The sequence below is a fragment of the Epinephelus lanceolatus genome, chromosome 12, assembly GCF_041903045.1.
Source record: "Epinephelus lanceolatus isolate andai-2023 chromosome 12, ASM4190304v1, whole genome shotgun sequence".
NCBI lineage: Eukaryota > Metazoa > Chordata > Actinopteri > Perciformes > Serranidae > Epinephelus > Epinephelus lanceolatus.
Genome location: NC_135745.1, coordinates 28,389,574 through 28,413,567, shown reverse-complemented (window position 1 = coordinate 28,413,567; position 23,994 = coordinate 28,389,574).

Sequence of the window (23,994 nt, the reverse complement as noted above, 5' to 3'; positions counted from 1 at the left end):
TTTTCATGATTTAAATTTTGCTCTGATTATCTGATGATGCTCCAAGACCAAGTATTTACATCATACAGTCACATCTGTATGTTTCCTTACACACATAACATGTGTATTAAAGGAATAGTTCCCCAGAAAACAATGTTGTTACCATGGATGAAGTTCATTACAGTGTATGAATCATATTATATAGGTCACCTTTTCTTGTAATTTGGAAAACATGAAGTCTGTGCATTTGTAATAACACATTGCTGTTAACTGTCTCTGAATCTTAAATTCAGTCTTAAATTGTTATTGTGCTTTGGCAACACATGATATGTCATGCCAGTAAAGCTTATTGTACTGAATTGAGAGGGGACAGTGAAGATGTAGTGGGAGGCTTTTTTTGTGTTTATTAAAAAAAAAACAAAAAAAAAACGCATTGTCATTTATGTCTAAATAAATAAATTAAAAGCTCCTGTATTTTTGTATTTAAAATAATAGCCAAACACAACTCATATATTCTAGTTTTTTTTAAATTATATTTTTTTAGATTTTTTTTTTTCCAAATGTTGAAATACAAAACTATAGAATTAAATGACAAGAAATAAATTAATATGATAGCAACTACACTACATTACAAACTCTTAACTGTAACTACCAGCCTTAACCAATGACGTGGCTCCTTCGCTGTTATAATAGAGACTTCCGGTAACTGAAGACGGATTACGATGTGTTTGTTGCTTAAATGTCGAGTTAAATGCACAAATATGAATAAAATATTGCAATTTAACGCTATTCTAATTTTATTATCATTAATTTATTATTATTATTAGTAGTAGTAGTAGTAGTATAAATCTGTTTATTTCCAACCACCTCAAACTTTCTCCATGTGCTTCGAAGTCTCTCCTCTCCTCGCCTGCAAAAAAACAAACCTCGTGTGCCTCTCTGGTTTCTGTCGCCTTGGTAGGCTCCTATCACTCGGTTCCTTTTTTTTTCCTTCTCCGAGGTCTGAGAAAGAAAGAGGATTAACTTGTGAACCAATGGAAATAAGAACTTAAACGGGAGGTAAATCTGGCCACTGTCTCTTTGTGAGGACCGTCTCTAAAGCAATTAAAGCGAGAAAGAGTTTCTTCTCAGCGCCTCTCCACCTAAAGCTCCTTAGAGCGACTAGAGCTGTCCAGCGCATCTGAAGGGCTTAAACGCCAAAAAACAGCTCCCCTTACCCCTGTACCCAGCCGTGCACTGCTGAATACAAGGTGGGGAAACAATGACCTCCAGTTGGGGAACAACCCCAAAATTTAAAAAGTGTTAATTTGAGTAATAGGGCTTTTTTTTCCCTACATCAAAAGTCCTTTAAACTCGTGTAGATTTTAACATCATAAAAGTTTCTGTCAGGTTTAACCCTTTGTACAACAAATATCTGAAGTGTGCTTCCTCCTCTTGTCTCAGTCTGTATTTGAAATAGGTATGAAGAACAAAACCATCTCTAATGCTGCTGAATTCTGCTCTCTAATAGCTAATTAATACTCTTAATGATGTTTCTGCAACTTCATGAATACATTAGGTCTGCAATCCAGCAAGCCTCAGCCTCCCCGGCACCATTCAAGGGTATTTCAGCATCTGTTCATCCCAGGGCAATTAATCATTTTGATGTGTAGTTTAAAATCGACTTCTTGCAGGAGACCTTTTTTTTTTTTTTTTTTTTTGACAAGAATAACAAAGCAATTTGCCAGGAGCCACCTCTTAGACACGTTATTAGCAACACTTCCACAGTAAGACCTGCTTTCCTATTTATTTTCCCCCAAAAATATGTTTGATAAATGAAATTTAAAAAGACAGCGACAGTTTTTTCTTGCGGTTTATTGTCAGCACCACGCCTCTGAATCCTCCTGAAATCCCTTTTATTGGTGACAAGATCTCAGGATCTCCTCAGCAAATCCCTCCTCTAAAAGTTTTCAACCTGTCAGTTTCTTCTGAAAGCTGTATAATTCCCCCCTCTCCTTTTTTCTCTCCATCCATCCCCTTCTCTCTTTCTTCTTGCCCTCTTTTTCTCCCTTGTCTCAGTCCCCTTCTGTCTCATTTCTTTTTCCTTGCCTTCTCTCCTCTCTCTGTCGCTCTCTCTGGCCCGGATCCCTCTGCACAAGGGGCCCCATTGTATAGTCCTAATCCAGAGGCAACACAGCTTTAGGGACATGCAGGGATAAAAGGCCCATTAAGCCCACAACTTTATGGGGGCAAATCTCTCCCTAATCCTTCGCTTTATCTAAACAAAAGCCCCTCTGCCTTAATCCACCTATGTGTTGAAAAAAAGGAGAGGAAAACTGGAGAGTGGCAGAGAATGAGAAAGAAAAGGAGAGACAGAACAAGAGAGGAAAAATCTCACACACTGTAGGATTGAACCAGGAGAGATCATACAGGAAGGGTCGAAGTTTCCTGGAAGAGCTAAGTAACACTGACAAGCTTTCACCTGCATGGAGGAACCTTCACATGTGTTAAGTAGAGCTGCTGCACAAGAGGAGGGAGTCATGACCCCCAATTAATATTTGTACCACATAAATCCACATACACAACACAAACGCATACTTATTATTGAGGAAATTATGAGTAGTGTGACACTAAAATGGATAAATAGAGCTCTCATTTATAGAACCTTTTAGGGCTGACGTCACAGTGACGTCAGTTTGTTAGCTGCATGACTCGCCATCACAGGGCTGTAGGCTACATCTTCAGATGTGGTCTTGTGTTATTGGGAGCCAGAATAGAAGGAGTCATGGCCCAAAACCAGCCGCCACTGTCCGTCAACAAAAGCAAATGTGGTTAAATGTGATAAGACGAAAGGAATGGACGGAGGCGATCATCAAAAATGCTCACATGTACAGCGCACACTTCATATCATGTTAGGGAAAAAGTATTTTCTTTCAACCCATTCTCACTCCAACACATATTATATTCACATATTGACATTTGGCCGTAGACTTTCCACGTCCACGTACGACATGCAAGGTACCCTGGGTGCATTGGTTGTTGACATTCTGGGATGCTGTGTCAAGTTCTCTTCTTTCAAGATACACTTCCGTTTTCACAGGAGATTTACGTCGGTATAACACCCCGAATTGACACTTTTTTTCCTTCAACAACAAAAACAATTGGTTAGGTTTAGGCAACAAAAACACATGGTTGGATTTAGGCAACAGAAACACCTGGTTGGGTCTAGGCAACAAAAGCATGTGGTTGGGTTTAGGCAACAAAAACACCTGGTTGGGTTTAGACAACCAAAACATATGGTTGGGTTTAGGCAAAAAAAAAAGCATGTGGTTGGGTTTAGGCAACAAAAACACATGGTTGGGTTTAGGCAAAAAAAAGCATGTGGTTGGGTTTAGGCAACAAAAACACATGGTTGGGTTTAGGCAACAAAAGCATGTGGTTGAGTTTAGGCAACAAAAACACCTTGTTGGGTTTAGGCAACAAAAGCATGTGGTTGAGTTTAGGCAACAAAAACACGTGGTTGAGTTTAGGCAACAAAAACACCTGGTTGGGTCTAGGCAACAAAAACACCTGGTTGGGTCTAGGCAACAAAAACACATGGTTGGGTTTAGGCAACAAAAGCACGTGGTTGAGTTTAGGCAACAAAAACACCTTGTTGGGTTTAGGCAACAAAAACACATGGTTGGGTTTAGGCAACAAAAACACGTGGTTGAGTTTAGGCAACAAAAACACCTGGTTGGGTCTAGGCAACAAAAGCACATGGTTGGGTCTAGGCAACAAAAACACATGGTTGGGTTTAGGCAACAAAAGCACGTGGTTGAGTTTAGGCAACAAAAACACCTGGTTGGGTCTAGGCAACAAAAACACATGGTTGGGTTTAGGCAACCAAAACATATGGTTGGGTTTAGGCAACAAAAACACATGGTTGGGTTTAGGCAACCAAAACATATGGTTGGGTTTAGGCAACAAAAACACATGGTTGGGTTTAGGCAAAAAAAAAGCATGTGGTTGGGTTTAGGCCACAACAACACGTGGTTAGGTTTAGGCAACCAAAACATATGGTTGGGTTTAGGCAACAAAAGCAAGTGGCTGGGTCTAGGCAACAAAAACACCTGGTTGGGTCTAGGCAGCCAAAACATATGGCTGGGTTTAGGCAACAAAAACACATGGTTGGGTCTAGGCAACAAAAGCAAGTGGCTGGATTTAGGCAACAAAAGCATGTGGTTAGGTTTAGGCAACAAAAGCAAGTGGCTGGGTTTAGGCAAAAAAGCCATGTGGTTAGGTTTAGGCAACAAAAGCACATGGTTGAGTTTAGGCAACAAAAACACATGGTTGGGTTTAGGCAACAAAAATATATGGTTGGGTTTAGGCAACAAAAGCACATGATTGGCTTTAGGCAACAAAAGCACGTGGTTAGGTTTAGGCAACAAAAACACATGGTTGGGTTTAGGCAACAAAAGCACGTGGTTGAGTTTAGGCAACAAAAACACATGGTTGGGTTTAGGCAACAAAAACACATGGTTGGGTTTAGGCAACAAAAACACGTGGTTGAGTTTAGGCAACAAAAACACCTGGTTGGGTCTAGGCAACAAAAACACATGGTTGGGTCTAGGCAACAAAAACACATGGTTGGGTTTAGGCAACAAAAGCACGTGGTTGAGTTTAGGCAACAAAAACACCTGGTTGGGTCTAGGCAACAAAAACACATGGTTGGGTTTAGGCAACCAAAACATATGGTTGGGTTTAGGCAACAAAAACACATGGTTGGGTTTAGGCAAAAAAAGCATGTGGTTGGGTTTAGGCCACAACAACACGTGGTTAGGTTTAGGCAACCAAAACATATGGTTGGGTTTAGGCAACAAAAGCAAGTGGCTGGGTCTAGGCAACAAAAACACCTGGTTGGGTCTAGGCAGCCAAAACATATGGCTGGGTTTAGGCAACAAAAACACGTGGTTGGGTTTAGGCCACAACAACACGTGGTTAGGTTTAGGCAACAAAAACACATGGTTGGGTTTAGGCAACAAAAGCATGTGGCTGGATTTAGGCAACAAAAGTATGTGGTTAGGTTTAGGCAAAAAAGCCATGTGGTTAGGTTTAGGCAACAAAAGCACATGGTTGGGTTTAGGCAACAAAAATACATGGTTGTGTTTAGGCAACAAAAGCACATGATTGGCTTTAGGCAACAAAAGCACGTGGTTAGGTTTAGGCAACAAAAACACATGGTTGGGTTTAGGCAACAAAAGCACATGGTTGAGTTTAGGCAACAAAAACACATGGTTGGGTTTAGGCAACAAAAACACATGGTTGGGTTTAGGCAACAAAAACACATGGTTGAGTTTAGGCAACAAAAACACCTGGTTGGGTCTAGGCAACAAAAACACCTGGTTGGGTCTAGGCAACAAAAACACATGGTTGGGTTTAGGCAACAAAAGCACGTGGTTGAGTTTAGGCAACAAAAACACCTGGTTGGGTCTAGGTAACAAAAACACATGGTTGGGTTTAGGCAACAAAAACATATGGTTGGGTTTAGGCAACAAAAACACATGGTTGGGTTTAGGCAAAAAAAAAAAACACGTGGTTGGGTTTAGGCCACAACAACACGTGGTTAGGTTTAGGCAACAAAAACACGTGGTTGGGTTTAGGCAACAAAAGCAAGTGGCTGGATTTAGGCAACAAAAGCATGTGGTTAGGTTTAGGCAACAAAAGCAAGTGGCTGGGTTTAGGCAAAAAAGCCATGTGGTTAGGTTTAGGCAACAAAAGCACATGGTTGGGTTTAGGCAACAAAAACACATGGTTGGGTTTAGGCAACAAAAATATATGGTTGGGTTTAGGCAACAAAAGCGTGTGCTTAGGTTTAGGCAACAGAAACACATGGTTGGGTTTAGGCAACAAAAATATATGGTTGGGTTTAGGCAACAAAAGCGTGTGCTTAGGTTTAGGCAACAAAAGTACGTGGTTAGGTTTAGGCAACAAAAGCATGTGGTTGAGTTTAGGCAACAAAAACACCTTGTTGGGTTTAGGCAACAAAAACACATGGTTGGGTTTAGGCAACAAAAACACATGGTTGGGTCTAGGCAACAAAAACACATGGTTGGGTTTAGGCAACAAAAGCACGTGGTTGAGTTTAGGCAACAAAAACACCTGGTTGGGTCTAGGCAACAAAAACACATGGTTGGGTTTAGGCAACAAAAACACCTGGTTGGGTCTAGGCAACAAAAATACATGGTTGGGTATAGGCAACCAAAACATATGGTTGGGTTTAGGCAACAAAAACACGTGGTTGAGTTTAGGCAACAAAAACACCTGGTTGGGTCTAGGCAACAAAAACACATGGTTGGGTCTAGGCAACAAAAACACATGGTTGGGTTTAGGCAACAAAAGCACGTGGTTGAGTTTAGGCAACAAAAACACCTGGTTGGGTCTAGGCAACAAAAACACATGGTTGGGTTTAGGCAACCAAAACATATGGTTGGGTTTAGGCAACAAAAACACATGGTTGGGTTTAGGCAAAAAAAGCATGTGGTTGGGTTTAGGCCACAACAACACGTGGTTAGGTTTAGGCAACCAAAACATATGGTTGGGTTTAGGCAACAAAAGCAAGTGGCTGGGTCTAGGCAACAAAAACACCTGGTTGGGTCTAGGCAGCCAAAACATATGGCTGGGTTTAGGCAACAAAAACACGTGGTTGGGTTTAGGCCACAACAACACGTGGTTAGGTTTAGGCAACAAAAACACATGGTTGGGTTTAGGCAACAAAAGCATGTGGCTGGATTTAGGCAACAAAAGTATGTGGTTAGGTTTAGGCAAAAAAGCCATGTGGTTAGGTTTAGGCAACAAAAGCACATGGTTGGGTTTAGGCAACAAAAATACATGGTTGTGTTTAGGCAACAAAAGCACATGATTGGCTTTAGGCAACAAAAGCACGTGGTTAGGTTTAGGCAACAAAAACACATGGTTGGGTTTAGGCAACAAAAGCACATGGTTGAGTTTAGGCAACAAAAACACATGGTTGGGTTTAGGCAACAAAAACACGTGGTTGAGTTTAGGCAACAAAAACACCTGGTTGGGTCTAGGCAACAAAAACACCTGGTTGGGTCTAGGCAACAAAAACACATGGTTGGGTTTAGGCAACAAAAGCACGTGGTTGAGTTTAGGCAACAAAAACACCTGGTTGGGTCTAGGTAACAAAAACACATGGTTGGGTTTAGGCAACAAAAACATATGGTTGGGTTTAGGCAACAAAAACACATGGTTGGGTTTAGGCAAAAAAAAAAAACACGTGGTTGGGTTTAGGCCACAACAACACGTGGTTAGGTTTAGGCAACAAAAACACGTGGTTGGGTTTAGGCAACAAAAGGAAGTGGCTGGATTTAGGCAACAAAAGCATGTGGTTAGGTTTAGGCAACAAAAGCAAGTGGCTGGGTTTAGGCAAAAAAGCCATGTGGTTAGGTTTAGGCAACAAAAGCACATGGTTGGGTTTAGGCAACAAAAACACATGGTTGGGTTTAGGCAACAAAAATATATGGTTGGGTTTAGGCAACAAAAGCGTGTGCTTAGGTTTAGGCAACAGAAACACATGGTTGGGTTTAGGCAACAAAAATATATGGTTGGGTTTAGGCAACAAAAGCGTGTGCTTAGGTTTAGGCAACAAAAGTACGTGGTTAGGTTTAGGCAACAAAAGCATGTGGTTGAGTTTAGGCAACAAAAACACCTTGTTGGGTTTAGGCAACAAAAACACATGGTTGGGTTTAGGCAACAAAAACACATGGTTGGGTCTAGGCAACAAAAACACATGGTTGGGTTTAGGCAACAAAAGCACGTGGTTGAGTTTAGGCAACAAAAACACCTGGTTGGGTCTAGGCAACAAAAACACATGGTTGGGTTTAGGCAACAAAAACACCTGGTTGGGTCTAGGCAACAAAAATACATGGTTGGGTATAGGCAACCAAAACATATGGTTGGGTCTAGGCAACAAAAACACATGGTTGGGTTTAGGCAAAAAAAGTACGTGGTTGGGTTTAGGCCACAACAACACGTGGTTAGGTTTAGGCAACCAAAACACATGGTTGGGTTTAGGCAACAAAAGCAAGTGGCTGGATTTAGGCAACAAAAGCATGTGGTTAGGTTTAGGCAACAAAAGCAAGTGGCTGGGTTTAGGCAAAAAAGCCATGTGGTTGGGTTTAGGCAACAAAAGCACATGGTTGGGTTTAGGCAACAGAAACACATGGTTGGGTTTAGGCAACAAAAATATATGGTTGTGTTTAGGCAACAAAAGCATGTGGTTGGGTTTAGGCAACAAAAATATATGGTTGTGTTTAGGCAACAAAAGCATGTGCTTAGGTTTAGGCAACAAAAACACATGGTTGGGTTTAGGCAACAAAAATATATGGTTGGGTTTAGGCAACAAAAATACATGGTTGGGTATAGGCAACCAAAACATATGGTTGGGTTTAGGCAACAAAAACACATGGTTGGGTTTAGGCAAAAAAAAGCACATGGTTGGGTTTAGGCCACAACAACACGTGGTTAGGTTTAGGCAACCAAAACACATGGTTGGGTTTAGGCAACAAAAGCAAGTGGCTGGATTTAGGCAACAAAAGCATGTGGTTAGGTTTAGGCAACAAAAGCAAGTGGCTGGGTTTAGGCAAAAAAGCCATGTGGTTAGGTTTAGGCAACAAAAGCACATGGTTGGGTTTAGGCAACAAAAACACATGGTTGGGTTTAGGCAACAAAAATATATGGTTGTGTTTAGGCAACAAAAGCATGTGGTTGGGTTTAGGCAACAAAAATATATGGTTGTGTTTAGGCAACAAAAGCATGTGCTTAGGTTTAGGCAACAAAAACACATGGTTGGGTTTAGGCAACAAAAATATATGGTTGGGTTTAGGCAACAAAAGCACATGATTGGCTTTAGGCAACAAAAGCACATGGTTAGGTTTAGGCCACAGAAACACATGGTCAGGTTTAGTCAACAAAAGTACGTAGTTAGGTTTAGGCAGCAACAACACGTGGTTAGGTTTAGGCAACAAAAGAAAGTAGTTAGGTTTAGGCAGCGACAACACGTGGTTAGGTTTAGGCAACAAAAGAACGTAGTTAGGTTTAGGCAACAAAAGCACCTGTTTAGGTTCCGGCAACAAAAACACCTGGTTAGGTTTAGGCAACAATCACACATGGTTGGGTGCAGGAGAAAATTATGGGGTTTGGTTTTAGAATCTTACAGGACGCGAACGCCTCTCTCCCGGGTGAAAGTCAATGTTTGTTGCACCCATCCACAACCCCTCCTGCATAAATTCAACTTTTCATCACATATACAAATATATCACAGGTGTAGATTTCGGAGGGGTCACAGGGGACATGTCCTCCTTAATATATAGACCATGCACTTTTGTCTCCTCTAATAAACACAACACAGGACTTTTATTTTGACAAAATTATAGACATTAACACCGTAAATCACTGTAGAAAAGGCACAAATGCATGCATAAAAATTCACCAGAATGCAGGAAATTAATTGTTTGATGCTGGTGGAGGACCCTGAAGCCCCCCATTTTATGTGTCCCCCACAAGTGTTGAAACAAAACCTACGCCTTTGAAATATATTCATAATGTAACAGACTGTGAAGAAGAAAAACAAAAATGGTACATTTACAACCTGATCATCATTGAAAATATAGGTTTGTATTTCCATGAACATGACAAAGGAATCAGGCTTTATGGGGCGCGCACTCTACCTGGGGTGTCATTTATGAGCACTGCGTATGCACAAACTGGGCACATATGCCACTTCCCATGCAAACGTTGTGGGAGAAACTTTGACCCATGCTTACGAACATTTTGGAGATGGGAAATGGGCGATGCAGATGGTGAGGTGGAAGCCTGATTGAAGAAATTGTCAGATATTTTTTGGTTCACGCCATTTTTGGCTTTTGTCTGTACATACACTTTTGGTATGGATCCGACGTGTTGTTTTATAAAAGAGACCCCCGGTGAACAAGAGGTCACCCAGAGAATCACATAACTCTATTAATGTATGCTGTTGACTAGGGTTTATTAGTGTATTGACAAACAACTGAAGAGTGACAACAGTTTGTGATTGGATTTTTGCTTGAGTAGCCACCTTTGTCAAAGTGTTTACAGGTATAAACAAGTTAAATTTAATACTTTTTAAGACTGTTTTAATCAAATTTCAGTTTTATTTATTCTTGTGTCAGCAGTTACATTTTTAACAACCCTTTTTGTGCTTATAAACTTTAGATTCCTGCATTAACAGCAAGTGTCACGGTCAAAACTTGCCCTAACTGACCACCTGTGACATCCTCCACGGATTCAAGGCAGTCTCAAATCCATATATTCCAAATAGTTTGACGGGGTGGCCCTTCATCTTATACCCTCTGCTAATATTGACACAAGGTGTGGCCTCCTTCATGGAAACCCATTTCCACCAGTGTGAGGGGGGGTAAAGATCCTGAAAGTCGTTATGATGAGAAACTTTAAAAAATAATCAGTTAATGTATCATTATGTTTACGTATATCTCAAACTAACGAGAAACTTTCCCAAAATAACAAGTATCTTGGAATAATTACTCTGTAACTCAAAATAATAAGAAACTTTCTCAAAAATAATGAGTTAACATCTCATTATAATGACATATCTCAAAATAATGAGAAAGTTTCTCAAAAAAATAAGGAATTAGTGTCTCAAAATCCTGAGTTAGTATTTTAAAATACTGTGTGTAACTCTTTCAGTTAATATTTCAGTATGATGACTTACAGTCTCAAAATAATTTTGAGATAGTAGTTAGCTAATTTTCTGAAATATAATGACGTATTTTGTTACTAACTTGTTATTTTGAGAAACTTTCTCATTATAATGTCTCACTGGATGGTTTTCTGAAATGGGCTCTGTACTCCTTTGCCCAGATTCCACTTAAAGAAATGGGTTCATGAGGCCAAATCTTAACAGCGATGACAAAGCTAAAGCTCTTCCGGGGATCCTGAATCCCTTCACTTCCTCGAAAACATCTGTCTTTACTACAGAAAATCCCACTGTATCTGCTCCACTGTACGGACAATCAGACCCTAATCTGGAGCTGCAGACTGAGCACTCGAGTCTGATGGTTTTAGTCAGAGCTCTGAAGGGTAGGTGTGTGACCAGCTGATACTTAAATGTTATAAGTGTTAAATATCGAATTGTCCTCCATTTATTTTCCTTTGTAGCGTATTTTATCCGAGATCCTTTCACAATAAAATCTATCAAACATGTCAGAAGCATCACACTTCTTTTACTTTTACTTTCAGCATGGCTCTCATCGTGTTGCCTTCATTAACACTCTCAATTACCGTCTCCTCTCCGGCTCCGTTCCTTCCTAATAGAGCTAATACAGAGTTAATGAAGCAAATAGTTGGGACAATTTAGTCATTAAAGACAATTAAGACAATCCAATGCAATCCAACTCAGACCAGGAGACGAGCAGAGGAGCCGGGGAGAAATCCAACAACCAGCCACCCAAACCAAACACACAGTCCTCTGCCGCCGACTCAGCCAGCGTGGAGAGAGCTCTCGACTGGATTGAAGGAATTTTCCCTCTGGTGGTATCACTCGTAATACTCAAACCATTATAAGGCTGATCAGCAGTTGGCTGAAGGCATCTCTGTCTCCTCCGTGCAGGGATTACACCTGGCCTCAGGAGGAGGAAAATGTTTCCCAAAGAGGCAGGCAGACGGCGAGGCAGACACAAGGCAGCCTGGATGCATTCCACCACAATAAAGTATAAATCCTCCTCTTCACAGCGTATTACAGGAATGAACATAAGGGATTGTGTCATTGTTGCCCCATAATCTGGCTTTAAACTCCTTGTTTTACAAATGGTCCTCTTTAAAAAGCTCTTTCTTTTTGTGTGGGTCTTTTTTCCCCGCTCCTTTCATCCTGTATTAACCTGCTGTTTCCTCATCAGCAGTGTTTTATTTATTTTTACGTTCCTTTGCATTTCAGATTTGGGGGTCTATATTTGTAGGATTCCCAGGTAACAAATGAAAATGTTTAATTACACACCAGAATGATGGATCTTGTTTCCTCTAAAGCTCTTGTATAAAGTGCATCATATTTCCTTTTAGACGGTACTGATAGTATGTTCCTAATTTGGCATGTCCCTGAAATAGACCACTCACACCGCGAGATACAGTGCATGCTAGGATACTGTAATATTCCAAATGCCTTTCCATGTGTCCTTGCCCTCAAAAGCTAAGGGTAATATCCTTTCCTGCTTTGGAAGTGGAGATGGAGGCACTTTTTTCTGTTCGCTGAACAGGCAGCCTGCATGAAATAACTCCTGATAGAAATGCTCAAGCTGTCATCTTCTCCTGTGTCTCCACCTCTTCTGTCTTTACTGAGCCTGAATACACTATATGTATCTGATACCTACGGTGTCCAAACAGTTATCCCTGTTAATGATTAAATATAAAACATCTTTGCCCTGAGAATGAGTAAACCAGCAACAAAAAACATTTTCTACCATTTATAAAGTTCCTAAGTTGTAAGTAAATTGCTTTGTTATCAGTTTGTAAATCATTTACTAATACTTTATAAATAAGGACAACTTTGGGGTTGCCTGTTGGTGGAAAAAAATCCCTTTTGATGGTGTTTATTCTTTATGGGAGTAATACAGTTGTGAGTGTTCATAATACATTGATAAATACATCTGCTTTGTCAGTGATTTTGGCGTCAGACACCTGCTGCCAAAAGTCATCTTTCACAATGGTATGATATGCCGCCAGGCAGCATCACTTTGTAACACAGCTGGACGTAACCTTTTGGGGCATTATGATATGCTGCTGGTCAGCTGGACAGCACCTGTTGCGGCAGTATGATACACTGGTGGACAGCGTCAGGTTGAAATGCTGTCAGCTGCGATGTAACATAAGGAGCTGGAAAGTCCCTATAGGTTGAGTGGGATGGGTCCAACAAGCCCTGGACTTTCACCTGGGAGCCCTGTGTTCTCATTCTGTATGAATGTAGGGCCAAACCATGATGGGGGTTTTTTCTGTCCCCTGTCTGGCAAAACAGCAGAGGTTATTTAAACATAATGAATGGTAACTAAATGCTAAATCGTCCCTGAATAATAACAATGTTCATCTGACATCAGTGCAACCCACTTGAAGGCGGTTGGTCGCACTTTGTCCCAACTTTGGAGATGGTCCATCTCAGGCGCGACAAGGCACAACTTGGCCTGTTTAAACTGGTGATGGAAATACAAATCAGTGCAGCATGGTTGGATTCGACACAGCATAAAATCCTTGTTGTTATTCTATAGTTAGCAGTTCAGGCGGACAGGTAACATAGGACAGGGCAATAAGAATGACACAAAGCCAGAATTTAACTCTGAGCTTTGCAGTTATGTGAAATGTGATTTAGACCAGTGGTTCCTAACTGGTTCAGCCACGGGGTCCAGATTTGTCCTTACTCAGTTTAATATATTCAGAGTCAAACTTGCATTTGGCAGTGTCATCGAGCTAGTTTGCTGTCTCTGTCAAGTAACTCTCTGTTATGCGGGATTTATACTTCTGCGATGAATCAACGCTGTACCCTATGCCGTAGCCTGACGTGCACCTCCCTAGAAATGTAACTACACATCGCAGTGACGCAGACCTCCTGTTTATTTTTGTAAGCTGAACCCGACCCACCAGTTGGGAACCACTGATTTAGACGTCTCCATAAAACAGATCTTTCTGCTCGCTTCAACTATTAAGCAGTAATCAAGTTACTTTGAATGGCATTAAAACCAAAGAAGCTCCTCATCAGTTTCTTATTAAGGTGCGTTCGTTGTGGTGATTGAGACCTCTGATAGATTAGAGAAACAAGCAGCTGTGACTGATCAGAGATGTGGCTCAGTGACTGAAATGATTTATGGAATATCAATGTTCTTCACCTGCTCCAAGTTCAAGCCTCCTTTCTTTAAAAGAAACAGAGATTTAAAGTTTGATGACTTTTCAGACTGAACAGAATTATGGCCACACGTTAGCAGCAGTTTCTTAGAGCAGTAATTAACAGTGTTGAAACACTCTTAGCATGATTGGCTCTTCTCTTTTCCTCAAACACACACACACTCTGACAGAGCGGGGGTGAGGCCAGGCAGCAGGTCTGGTTCCAGCCCACTGTCCTCTGAGTTTGAGTCTCTGAGGCCTCGTCTCTCCCTCCTCCTCCTCCTCCTCCTCCTCCTCCTCCTCCTCTTCTGCTCTCTCCATCGCCTCTGAAAGGAACCTTGCTGGGCCCAACTGTCTGTGTAACGAGCTGGGCAGGACGGTCACAGTAGGGAACGCCATTGTGTGTGTCAGTGTGTTTACATTTGTGTATATGTGTTTGCAGTGAGCACTCTCCCCATGAAAACGTACTTCAGGCTGTATTTGCTGTCACACTTCTTTCTTACCTCACACACACACACACACACACAAAGAGACAAACACACACACGTTGTCACCTCTCAGTGATCCTCCAGCACTCTTCCACAGCAGGGAGCGGAGGGAGGAGGTGGGGCAGGAGGCTAATGGATATGTTTGTTTACCTATTTGTCCTTGACATGATCAATTGATCAGCAGGCTAATTCACTGCCACCATGGGCTCATTACATTTCCATTTAAATTGCAAATGGATTTCTTCGAGGCTTCATCTTCCTTTCCTCATTTCCACTGTGTGTGTGTGTGGCGTGGATGTACAGTAGAGGTGTTTGTCTGTGGACGTCTCTGGAGCTCAGACACTGCACAACGTTACGCCCGGCTCGCCCGCATTAATTTATTTGTGAGCACAAGTCAAAAGTTTTATTACAGAACTGAAAACGCATCTCATGCCACCTCTGTCTTTGTCTTTCTAATTTCCATATCATATGGAGTACAACAGGGATAATTACCTTTATCATGAAGTGCTGTCAGTCATTAAGTGGCTCTCATCAACTCACACACACACACACACACACACACGGTCCCCTGGGAGAAGTGTGAGCTAATTCCTGGGCAGTAAAAGCCTGTGATTATGTGTTTCTGGGAAGATTACAGTGAACGATTACTGATGTGGAATTTAAACAGTGGGGAATGAAGAGCCAAATTGAGCAGCAGCAGGAGATCGACGTTATCGCAGATGAGCTTCTGGTGAGGCTGTTTGGTCTGCGGAGCTTCAATCTGAACACATTTAGACAGCAGTTTAGGACAGTTGACCACTATGGACTGAGAAGTTATATTTATATTCATTTTAACAGGTGGATTGTTGTTTTTACTATTTTAAAGGCATTGACTGACATATAGGAAATGTGCTTATTCAGCCTGTTCTTACTCTCGACTTGTCGAATTCCATTGCTTTGTAAGTGATGTCAGTCAGTATGTCTACATGCATGCAGTATTGAGCTAAACTCATAGCTCGGCTAATAAGACAAGTCAGACTTCTCATCTTGTCTGAATATACATGCAGAAGAGAAAATCTAATTTCTGACCAAGGATGTCTGAGTCTGCCTCGATAGGCGGCGCTGTGTCCTTTTGAATATAGTGCGTATTGAACTAGTTCCGGTTGACCCGAAGAGGAAACTAACGACGAATGAAGATGGCGGAGATGGATGTTGCTGTGGTTGTGAATGTACATTGCTCGTCTGTCCAGAAGTACTTCTCAGATTCCATGGCGTTAATTTGTTTTTCTGGGAGTTACTGCACTACTATAAACTGAACAGCTACGTTATCTCCTTCTTCTTCCGGGTGAAAGCCCGCAAAAGCAAAAGTGGTGCATGTGCAGAATGCAGAGTCCGACTCCAGTCGTACTAAGTGGATACACGCAGCAATAGTTTGTTTTTCAATCGAATTATCTAGGTGTGTAAATCAAGCTATGGATAGTCCAATTTCAGTTGGTCTAAGCTGTTTACATGCATTTAAAAGTCCGGTTTCAGTCAGACAAAGCCAATAATTCCATTTTCTCAAGCTGCAAGTAAACATACTGAGTGTCAGAAACTGACGCACAGAGGCACCTTTTGCAACGGTATGATATGCACTTGGCACATTAGTTTTAAAGGCAGTGAGCAACAACCCTACTCGTCCAATACCACCGCTTTGCAGTGGACGCTGGCGTCAGACAGGAACGCACAGTGGCACCTTGTGGAAGCATGATTCGAACCGGGCAACAGCAGCTTGTAACACTGTCTGCAACTGCCGTAATACATACTGTAATTGAAGTCTGTATAGGGGCGGGAGGGTGGGTTGGTGGATGGGTCAAAGAAACTCCGCACTTTCGCCTGCTTTTCATTTCCTGTGTGAATTTTAAGCCAAACGGTATATTTTATACATAGATAGATAGATAGATAGATAGATCCTTTATTGTCATTGTGTGCGATACAATGAAACTTTTATGAAGCAATCAAGTGTAAACATGTACACATGCGCCAACTCACACTCGCATAAGCTCATCATATCATTCTGACGACTACATACACATTCATATCTACACTCTTAAGATATATGATTAGTAAAAACAGTAAAAACAGTAAAACAGCGATTGCAGAGCTTGTAGGAGAGCTCCAGGTCGCTGCAGCAATGCACACCGCCATTTTGTATTTGTTTTTTATTCTTTAAACCTAACCATGATCTTAAAAGCAAGGTTTTTTATCTGCGTTATAAGTTTATTTTAAAAAAGGACTGTATGCATGAAACAAGCAGAAACTGTACTTTTCCTGTGAAAACAAAAACGTTTTTTAAAAAGACACAATGCATGTCAGAAGCGTAAATTGACACACCATCCTTGAACATCCATAACAGATGCAGGAGGCTACCACGTGTGTCATATTTTGACTTGTAGGTCTGCTGACAAAGCAGCGATATATGTTAATTTCTATAATTTTCAAATATGTTTTTGTCCTGAGCTCTGGTATTATTACAGTTAAAAAATTCTATGGACAGACAAATATATGGACAGATGGACGGACACGTGAAAGGCAGGGTCTTTACTACGACGTCTCAGGGGATTCATTTGTTTCATTGGCTTGTTTGGCCATAATGGGCTTTATATGATGACTCCTCACCCCTGTCAGATTCCACCATGATCCAAACAAACACGCACATTCATCAACATCTAACACACACACATACACACACACACACACACACACGCACAGCTCCGATCAATGGTCATAAATTTGATCCCTGACAAGCCTGACACTTGCACCCACGAGGCCTTTGGTCACTCTGTTTCTCTTGACCACTCCTTATGCAACACACACTCGTATACACACACACAAGCACTTTTTCCCCTCTCTCACTCCTTCCTTCCCCTGACACACTTGTCAAGGACCTCGTTGACCCCTGACCCCGCCCCACTTGGCACCGTTATTGATTTTTCCTCCGACCCTCTCAATCTGGGATGAAGAAGGGTGAGAACGGGAGAATTAGTCGCCATAGTCAGGTATAACGGAGGGGATGCTGAGGATGAAGGGGAGCGATCAATGCGTGCTGATGGCTGAGCTTGCAGCAGCAGAAACAACAGTCGGCCACAGAGAAAATCAAAAGGGCTCGAGGTGAGATGTGGGAGCAACACTGATGGGGGTGAGAGAGGGGAGACGGGGGAGGCTGGAGGGAGGTGCTGTTTGGTGTCTTCTCATGTTTTGGCTTTTTACAGAGTATTTATTAATATTTTATGATGGAGGATAGGAGAGAAGTGGTGACTGTCAGTATTACAAAATTACAGCATTTGTTGAATACTGTATAAATCTGGTAAGAACTGCCCGCAAGCCTTGAAGTTGCTATCGATTCATATCACTTAAAGAGGAATGTTTTCCCACAGCTCAGGCTACATCCACACCCATATGTTTTCAGTTTAGACACATAACTACTGCTATGTTTAAACCACGCTAGCATTTACACCCCGTTTTAGTTTGAAAACTCTGAGGTGGTGTTTCAGTTTGGATAGGGGAAAAACAACACTTTTGAAAACACTGGCGACACAGACATCCCCATTCACTTCCTGATTGGGTCTCGAAATTTATACTTGTGCATCAGCTCTACGCAGAAACTATGCTGTTGCCTATGCATGTGGCCTACGGCATTGTGAGCATTCATACTTGTGCGGTGGTGTCACTGCAGTTACACCTCCAAAACACAAGTCAGTGGCGGGGTTTCTGTGAAGTGCTGTAAAGCAGCAAAAGCTAAGGTATGGCAATATGACATGACGTCACAGAGCTACTGATGATGGAGTTTCAAAAATATGAACTTATATAAAACTTCACTTTGGTCTTTGACCTGTCAGAAGTACATACTATGCTACTGAAAACTGTTTCAGAGGACATGAAGCTGTTTCTCACATTCATAATACCTCATGTCTGCATGTAATGCACGACTTGGTGAGAGCAGTGAAAACATCGGACCTATTTTGGCGCATATTTCAGCACCACGGACAGCGAGCGGATGTTTATTTATCATTAGTCATGTGTTTAACTTCACAGAAAATAAAGAAAATAAATTAATTACAAGCTCATTTCTAGAAGATAACCAAGGGGTGCGGTATATGAAACACAGTAAAACAAAGGCCAATTTGGTACAATACTGTATAGGCAAATTTATTGGAGTGTCTCCAGAGACTGAAAATACAAGCTTAACATGCCGACATGAAGAAAAAACCCCACATACAATCAGACAGGCTTCAAGACATCATTTAGACAGGCTGTCTACAGCAGCAGAGCAAAATGCTTTTACAACACACAGATAACTCACATAACTCATAACTCGCAGAGGAGCAAAGTGGCGAACAGTTTGATTCACTAACACTCGTATTCACTGATGAGCATATTATTGACCTATTTAAGTGCAGTACAATGAAAACAATCAGCCAGTGTGCCTCGGACTATCTAACATGTCACATCTGATCACTTGCAACAAATATGAAGGACACTCACAAGTAAGATGACTACAGAACCTCTCTTTTTTTTTTTTCTCCCGATTCCAAGGTATAGCAGCTGGCATAACTCGCCTAGTCTGAGTGGGCGGAAGTTCGCTGCATAGATCAGCCTCTCATTGGGCGGAACGAGCCACCTGCTGAAGTCCCGCCCTTCAACCTCCGGTTGTGTAGCAGTTTTCAACCGTTTTCAACACGTCCTTTACTAACTTTTGCGGTGTTTGATCTTGCGGGGATGTAGCCATTTTTCTGCCATTGTTCGCGTCCTGTAGGCAATATTTTTGTGGGCGTGTTACACCAAAACCACCAATATTTTGCTGTGGCACCGCCAAGAACGATTGTGATTGGTTGAAAGAAATAAAAAAAGCCGGGGCATTTTTTTTTCCTCCAATCTTAAAGTGAGAGTCAGCCCAGCCAGACCTTTCTTTTCTTGAGAAAGGTCTGGTGAGCGAGACTATACCTCGCCATACCTAAATGACGCCTATGCTGTAAAGTTTAGTTGATTCAAAACACACATTAAACATGGTTTAGCCACCGTTTCATACACAAGTACACAAATCAGCTTCACAATAACTCGCAGCATTCACAGACAAAGCATTTTTCTTTTGCTGGACACATTTTCCTCACAAATACAACATGCTAATGTTTTTAGCACAAGCCTATGGCATTTTATATTGTGTAAATGAGCCTAGCAGCTAGCGGACTTTTCTTGACCAGGACATGGTGATGGTAATATTCTGCATAAAACACTTGGCATCAGGTCATAGGTACAGAAGGGGAGACATTTAGTCAAATACTGAATTGGTGACTCTAATCTTGGGTGTTCACGTCTCCTGTGCTGCCGGGGGAAGATGGGTTTTCAAGCATCCATGTTTTCACAGACATGGATGCAAACTGTAAGAGACACTTGACCGGGGCTCAGAGGCACACAACCGCTGGGTGGTATTTCTAGTTTTCAGTATATTCTGTATTTTTTCTCTCCTGTTAGACTGTTTCACATTTTAGTTTTTCAGGACCACATCTCACCAAATTAACCCCCAAGAGATCTGTGATTGAGAGTGCTTTCAGACCCAGAGATCGCTTCCTTTTGTCTGAATCAGGGACTAATTTTGTTACAAAGGACCGAGACCACTTCTTCAAGAAGGTCTAGTTGTTTTGGTGCACACCTGAGTGCGAATGCTGTGTTCACACCTGCCCAAAGAAACTGCACTTAGGGGGCAAACGAACTTGAGTTCAATTGAACCGAAGGAAACAGGGCAGGTGTGAAAGCACTCTGAAAATGAATTTTGAGCTTTTCTGATTCACGGTGACCTAAGGTTGTTTGAAAGAATGCTTAAATATTAGCACCTGCGACCCAGTCGTTTGAGCATTACACATTACACATGCTATCTAAACACATATTTTTGTTTAGATAGCATTGGCTGCCACTTCATGGCAAAAAACCCCACTTCACTACCACATGTACAAATGTCTTTCCCCTTCAATATTTGTCACTCAGTGTACCCATTTGAAAATGGTACTATGTGTAGTATCTTTGTGTTTAGCAGATAACATCAGATCCCCAGCAAGATGACACGTTGCCTCCCTTTGTCTTTGCTTGTTTTTGAAAGTCACACACAGATACACCGATGTTTGTTTGATATGTGGGCGCTCTCTCTTAGTGGTAAGCAAAAGCTTTTTAAGCAACCGTGGGTCCTTTTTTTAACGCGGCTTGCAATAATCCATTCTCCGCTCCACCGCCACCTCCTCATGGATCAGGTTAGAGATTTCACAGCAGTGTTCGGAGGTGACACACTTAGACATAATCTTTTTTTTCTTATTTAATTTCCCACCATCCTCTCAGCTGATTCTCCCCCTGTCACTTTAGACGCAGCTGAGAGAGTGATTTGGCTTCCATAATCTCTTCTTGCATTCCCCCCCTCCTCTACTTGAAGAAACCTCGAAATATCATAAGGAGATTATTTCATTCGTAATTGATTGAGTGGCTCCTCACCACAGACCAAGATACTTCAAAGTGTCTGAATTAAGACTTGGGGTGCGGGGGACTGAGGCAGGGAGGGGTGCGAGGAGGCAACGTGGCTCCATGAGGCTACTGCCGGGGTCGAGCAGCTGAGCCTCTTTGGCTGGCAAATAAGAGTTGAGTCTGATCCTGTGATGGCAGCTAATTGGCTAAAGCAAAGTCGTATCGGTTGGGGGAACATTTAGATGAGGCTCCTCAGCTCCTACACACTGATTTCAGGCTACAACTTGGGCCACTAAGGCAGATTCTTATGAGGAGGAAGTTTGTAAACTTCAGACACCTCTAACCTTTTTCCAGACAAGTTTTGATGCAGTTTTCAGTCTCTTAGCGCACTTTTCCTGAAGGTTTAGTTGTTAAAGGAATAGGTAGGACAGTTGTTTTTTTGTAATGCGTTTGGCGGTGCAGACCAGTCAGCATCCAATGAGGAGTTAGTGGCATCTATAGGCATGGTTTAGGTTTGTGTGATGACACCAATGACTGTATAGAAATGTATGTGGCAGCCGTGGCTCAGAGGTAGAGTGGGTCATCCATTAATTAGAAGATTTGAGGTTTGATCCCTGGTTCCCTCCAGCCCGCATGTTGAAGTATCCTTGGGCAAGATACTGGACCCCAAATTGCTCCCAATGGCTTTTCCATTGGTGCGTGAGTGCAAATTAATGGTTACTGAGTAGCAGGTGGCAGCCTGCATGGTAGCCTCTACCACCAATGTGTGAATGGGTAACTACAAATGTGACCCTCTATGTTGTGCTTCACAGTTGGAGAAGTAATAACCCGTGCAACATCCTTACGCGCTCAGTATGGAAAGCTACTGCATCCTACATCGTAGCCTTCGATTCAGTAGGCACTCTCATCGTAAAGTCTGCACATATCAAACTTGATGTTGTACCCAAGTTAATAAGATCCATGTCGCACAGTGTAGCTGCGCTAAACTTGCTAAAATAAAAGATTGCTAAAATCTCACAGTCTCTAGGAGGCTTAAAGCAAAGTGTAAAAACAACTAGTTGTGGTTTTACGGAAGGTTACATGCTTGACGGATTCTTGGCTGGGAGCAGTGGCTTCCTGGACTTCCCTTTTGCGTATACATTTTGTATGGATTAAACAAATGAGATGTAACATGCAAATTAATGAGCTTTAGTGCTGCTGAGGGGCAGACTTTGTTACCTCTATCCAGAGCCAGACTAACTGTTCCCCTCTGTTTCCAGTCTTTATGCTAAGCTAGGCTAACAATGCCCTGGCTTCATATTTGATGGATAAGAGTGGTATCAATCTTCGTTTTTAACTCATGACAAGAAAGCAAATGTCTCATTATATCTTCAAAAAAAGCAAGTGGGGGCCATCTGTGTCTGTTAAGCCCTGTTTCCACCAAACACTTTCAGTATGGTATCTTCGGAAACCAAAATGGGGACGGTACAGAACGGTTCCATTGGTACCATCCACAACTTTTCACAGTGGAAACAGAAAAAAAGTGTACAGAACTGGACTGAACCATACCATACTGCTCGGGGGAAATGGGGCTTTATTGACCACAGGAATGCTCTATCCTACAGATTTCTAGCTTTCTGAGCGCTCAGCGTTTGAACTCCCAGTCCGCTCAAACCTTCCTGCAGCCTTCAAGTTCTTCCCTCAGCTGTGGAGGTGCCGTCGACCCCCCGTTGTCTGCAGAGTCAATCCAAGTATCAGGTTAAGCATTATCCCGCCGCTCCCTATCAGGGGGACGCACAGATCCCAAATGATCACTTATGAGTCTGAATCAAAGTCTCCGGGACCTGAAGGAGGGAGGATGAGAGGGACAGTTTCTCGAGTCTCCATTTCTCATCTCTTCACCTCAAATCACCCATCTCTCGCTCATTTTCTCTCCTCTCTTTTACCCCCTTTTCTCCTTTCTCTTCCACTCATCCTTTTGTCCCGCCATCACCCCATTCCTCACTATCAGGCCTGACCCAATGCTGATCTTAATCCTCTTACCTCACGGCTCCATTACCCACTTCAGCCATTTTTGCATACACACCAAAGAAAGAGGGGCTCCTCTCCTCTTTCTCAAACCCCCAAAGCTCAGTCCTCCAATCCCCCCCCCCCCCCCCCCCCCCCAAATATAGATCCCTCAAACCTCTGCCACATATACCGTCTCTTATTGTATATGATTTCATTTTCAATCAAGTGTGGATGTTTCTAAATCTGAGGGGACAATTTTATGGGGTGACAATGAAGCTTTGGAGGGAGGGGGTAAATTATTCGTACCCCTTTTCTTCTTCCATGCCCTCATCCAAATTGAAAACGGCGTAAGTCAGTTCCCAGGCGGGTGTGGCCGAGCTGTGGGATTATCTCCTGTTTTGTGTTGTTTTTAATCCCTAAATGCCACTTCTGGTCCCATCGCTGCTGATAGGGAAATGCAAATGTATCCCCACGCTGCTCATTTGCTGTATCGTAATTTACCACGTCATTGTCGGTAACATACGTGAACAAGAAGTCATCCTTCAGGCCATTTCTTTATTTATCTGAAACATGCTTTTTCATGCTCTGTAATTCATCACGTCAGCTATCTGCCTTTCAACGCGGCTGTTTATGATCTCTTCTTTTTCTCCCCTTCCTTCCTTTCCTTTCTAATTTACTGTTTCTCTCTCTCAGGGGAGAGATTAACCCCTAATCCCCTCATGTCCCATGGTTAATTGATATGATTTAACTATTACAAGGCCCTGGGTGGTTCCACACTGCTACCTCAGAGAGCGCTCACCCTCCGCTGAGAACCACGACCTTCCCTCGTTCCCCTGTCCGACCCTCCCCATAGCCTCCCCCTCCTTTGATCCTCCTCTCCTCCTTTTTTCTCCCATCTATCTCTTTCATCTCGCATCTTGTTGTGCCTCCCCTTTCCCTCCACCACGTCCCCACTTCTGTTCTCCCCTGACACCGCTCTCTGCTGCTCCCAAGGGTCACCGTTTAGAAGCAGTTAGCGGAGCACACTGGGAGTTAGTCCGCACCTCGAGACCAAAAGTTCAGCTGACAGACTTTATAGAGCCCGAAGTGCCTTGGGATGGTATGTATTGTAATGTATCAGAATTATATGTATGAGGTTTCCCTTTTCACCTTTTCTGTTCACCACTGTGACAAA